The sequence below is a fragment of the Sapajus apella genome, unplaced genomic scaffold (assembly GCF_009761245.1).
Source record: "Sapajus apella isolate SASKATOON/1434 unplaced genomic scaffold, GSC_monkey_1.0 scaffold108, whole genome shotgun sequence".
In the NCBI taxonomy this organism is placed as follows: Eukaryota; Metazoa; Chordata; class Mammalia; order Primates; family Cebidae; genus Sapajus; species Sapajus apella.
In genome coordinates, this window is record NW_022437048.1 from 649,577 (window position 1) to 653,974 (window position 4,398).

Below are 4,398 nucleotides of genomic sequence, written 5' to 3' on the forward strand. Positions count from 1 at the left end.
TTCCTTGATAGGTTATACTTTATGAGAAATATGTTTGCAGATCCAATTAAAGTTTTTAATTAGTTTGACTTTGAGTTAATCAAAAGGAAGCTTGAGGTTGGACCTGATCTAATCAGGCAAGATTTTCAAAAATGGTGTTATTCTTTTCTTAAAATCAGAGAAATTCTCCTGTCAGCTTTGAAGAAGTAGTTTCCATGAGTTCTACATCTCCAAGAAAATACATTGTGGCAACAACCACATAGACTTTAGAAGGACCTAAAGGTCCAGAAAGAAACATAACACGGCTGACAGCTAGGCAGCAGTTTTAGGAGACCATAAGCAGAGGACCCAGGTTAACTATTTTAGACTCCTGAGGCATGGAAACAGTGAAATATTAATAATAAGTGTATACTGTTTTAAACCACTAAGTTTATGTTGCATTATTTTGTAGCAATAGAAATCTAATATAATCTGAAAGAAAAGGGAAAGAAAAGAAATTAGAATTGTATATTTAAAATTTTAATGTGCATGCCAGTCACCTAAAAGTGATGTCATGTTGAAATGAAGATTCTGACTGGGCAGATTTGAAGAGGGATACTAGGCTCTCATGGGATGCTGATGGAGATGCTGCTGGTCCATGGACCACACTTGGAGTAGCAAGGTTTTAGACCATACAGCAAATTCAATGTACAAATTACAAACTATTTCACGTTTTGCTATATCTACTCAGAAGATGAATATATATAACTACTGAATATAAGTGCTAATTAAGATATGAGGGCTTGTATTTAAACACAAATAAAACTTTAAAAACATTCAATGTAAAATAAAGGGAAGAATGTATTAAAGGAAAATGATTCTACAGAAAAATATAAATAGATTAAAGTTACTGAAAATGAGTGTAAACCTTACTTTTAAATTTCTATGACAATATATTCATGAGAAGAGAAAAAATATTTTCCTGGTTCTGGATATTTAATTTGTAAGTTTTATAGAACTAATTTCTTCTATAGCATAAATTAGAGTCCTGATTATTCTTATCAGTTAAATTGCTTCAGGTTAATCATCAAATCCCATAGGCACATATTTCTATAGGTCTAATTTAAATTAGGCAGTCTCTGAGGCATATTCACATACATTATGGACGCTCTAGCATTCTGTGTCTCAGTCTTTTCATTCAACACAACTACATAGAGTAGTTCTTACATGTGAAGATTGAAAGGGAACCAGGTGAACAAACACAGCCAAGGAGTAGGTGTCCTTGGTCCAGCCCCATGTTGTTCTTCCAATACATTTCAGAAAAATGCTTCAGACATAAGGGGAAATGTTTGGCTTCTTTTCAATAGTGATTCTCCCACCTGTGTGTTTATATCTTTTTTTCTTTCTTATGCTCACTGGTACCTTACTTCAATAATTTTAACTATTGTTTACATTTAAAGTCCTACGTCTCTTTTTAAAACAAATTGTTTTCCCAAAATGTATGAACATAGTCTCCCTTTCAAAAAGAAAACACAATCTTGTGTTTGATCCTCTATTTACCCTCTCATTTCTACCATATGGCACTTCTCCCTTCATTGCCAATGCCTGTAGGTGGAGAAGGAATGGCAAGTACACATTCTGTTACCACTTCCTTATTTTCTTAGCTCTTTTTTTTTTTTTTTTTTTTTTGAAGTAAGTGTTAATACTTCCATATAACCATCTTAGCTCTTATAGCTTTCTTACTTGGCATTTTTTCTGTTTTCATATCTCTACCACAAGATTTGAAAACTCTTAAGAGTAAGAATGCTCACTTTTATTAATATCACCTGCACCCAACACCTAGCCTGCTGCTTCCTACAAGATGAACACCAAGCAAATTCTTTGGAAAGAAAAGAATCTTATAAAAAGTTATTCTATTTTTTTACACCCATATTATCTATGTTTACAGCTTCTGGATTTTAACCAATGTAATATATTTTTGTAACCAGAATCCAAACTGAGAGAGAAAACATTGTTGACTCCATTGTTCTGCTTTTTAATCATAAATTTACCTCTTCAAGGGTTACCATTATCTTCATTTTACCAGCACATATTAGTTTCAACATTTCTGTATCTTACAAAAAGCAAAATATATTGTTTTCACTCTTTTGTATCTGAATTCTTTTACTCAACTTTTTTTGACATTTATTTATATGTTGTTTATCATTATAAATTACCCATGTTTTAATATATCACAAAGTTTATCTAATTAACCATTGATCAATATTTAAGAATTCTCTAGTTTGGAACAATAAAAAATAATGCTGCTATAAATATTTTTGTAGGTGGCTTTTGGTATCTATATTCATATTGTTAGATGTATACTTAGAAAAGGAATTGTTTCATTATAGAATGTAATACATTTAGCTTTAATAGACAAAGCTACATATTTCTCAGTTGTTGCACAGAAATTATAATACAGATTCTTGTCTTAATAGAATCAAATATACATTACTTTTAGCACTTCATGCCACTAAAATTTTATATTTTTGACTAAATTCATTTCTCACATTTAATGCTGTTTTAATGTATAATAAATTTACATATAATTTGAACTTCATACTGTGTATCAAATTGCCATTCATCTAATAATTTTAAGCCATTCGTTATCTTAAAGATTCTGAGAGTCAGGAGTTTAGGTACAAGAGTATTATCTTAAAGATTGAGGAGTCAGGAGTTAGCTGAGTTCTCGGCTCAAAGTCTCAAAAGGATGTTAGCAACTTGTCAGACAACTATACTCTTATCTGGAGGCTCATTTGGAAACAAGTCACTTTCAACACCACTTAAGTTGTTGCGATACTGATATCTTTTTGGCTGAAAAACTGGAGGCCCTAGCTTCTTGCTCAGTGGAGGCTGGAGGCCACCTTCAGCTCCCTGGGGCTCTTTTAAGTTCCCAGAAGCTGACTGTTCTTCCTAGAAGACCACTGCTATTCCTGGCCACATGGCTTCGTCCATCATGGCTGCCTAGTGAGGGGAGTTTGGAGAGCAAGCATACTAAAAATATGGAGTTTTATGTTAAACAACATGACCATGGGAGTGAATCCAATCTCTTTGCTATATTCTCTTATTTATAAGCAAGTTATAGATTCCATCCAAACTCAAAGAGAAGGGACTACACAAGAGAATACTAGAAAGTGAGGACTTTTGGGGGCCTCCTATGGTCTAATGCATTTCACAGGATATCAAATACTGTTTTGTATACTCTATAGTCGATTGTTTTGTATACTCCATAGTCAATTTACCTGCATATTTACCCTTTCTGATTTTCTTCATCTCTTTGTGTATTTCCAAATTTCTTTGTTGTATTACTTGCTTCTAGAATTACATTTCATTGTTTATTTCCAATTTTATTTTGATTCTAGTTCATGTGCAGTTAACAAATTCAGTCTTTGTCTACATTTAAAAAATGTATTTTCCACTTTTGAGATTATTTTTGTTGTTCTATAGAATTCTAGGAAAGCAGTTATTTTTCATTAGTAACTTAAAGTTGTTATTCTATAACCTTGTAGCTTTTATTGTTTTGCTTACAAAGCCAGCTGTCAGTCATAATTATTCTTTAAAATGCAATATTTCTTTTTGTCTGTCTACTTTTTAGCTTTTATTGAATATCCCTTATATTCTGCTCTGTTTCCATTTTTTTTACTATGATTTACTTTGGATATATGCAAGACAACAGTTTTGTATTGTGCTATTTCCAGTCCACTGTTAAAAAACTTCCATTATTTCAGTTGTTATTTTTTAGATCTATTAGGTCTCATTTATTTAATTTCAATTATTCTTTTTTGAATTTTCTGCTTTTTAAGATTGATTTATTTATTAACTTCTCTTTTACATTTATAGGTACAGATGCAGGTTTGTCACATAGGTAAATTTGTTGAACAGATTATTTCATCACCCAGGAATTAAGCATAATACTCATCAGTTATTTTTCCTGATCCTCTCCTTCCTCCCACCCTCTGAGAGGCCCCAGTCTGTGTTATTCCTCTCTATGTGTCCATGTGTTCTTTTCCTTGATTTGAATATTTTTTAAAATTGATTGCAACATTTATTTTAGATTCAGGGGGCACCCTTGCTGGTTTGTCATGTGCATATATTCTATGGCACTGAGGTTTGGGGTAAGAATGACCCCATCACCCAGGAAGTGAGTATAACACCCACTAGGTGGTTTTTCAGGCTTTGCCTTCCTCTCACTCTCCCTCCACTAGTAGCCCCCAGTATCTGTTATTCCCATCTTTATGTCCATGTGTGCCCAATGTTTAGCTCCCACTTATAATTGAGAGCATACAGTATTTGGTTTTCTGTTCTCAAGTTAATTCAGAATAATGGCCTTCAGTGGCACCTACATTTCTCCAAAGGACATAATCTTGTTCTTTTTTATGGCTGCATAGTATTCCATCATAT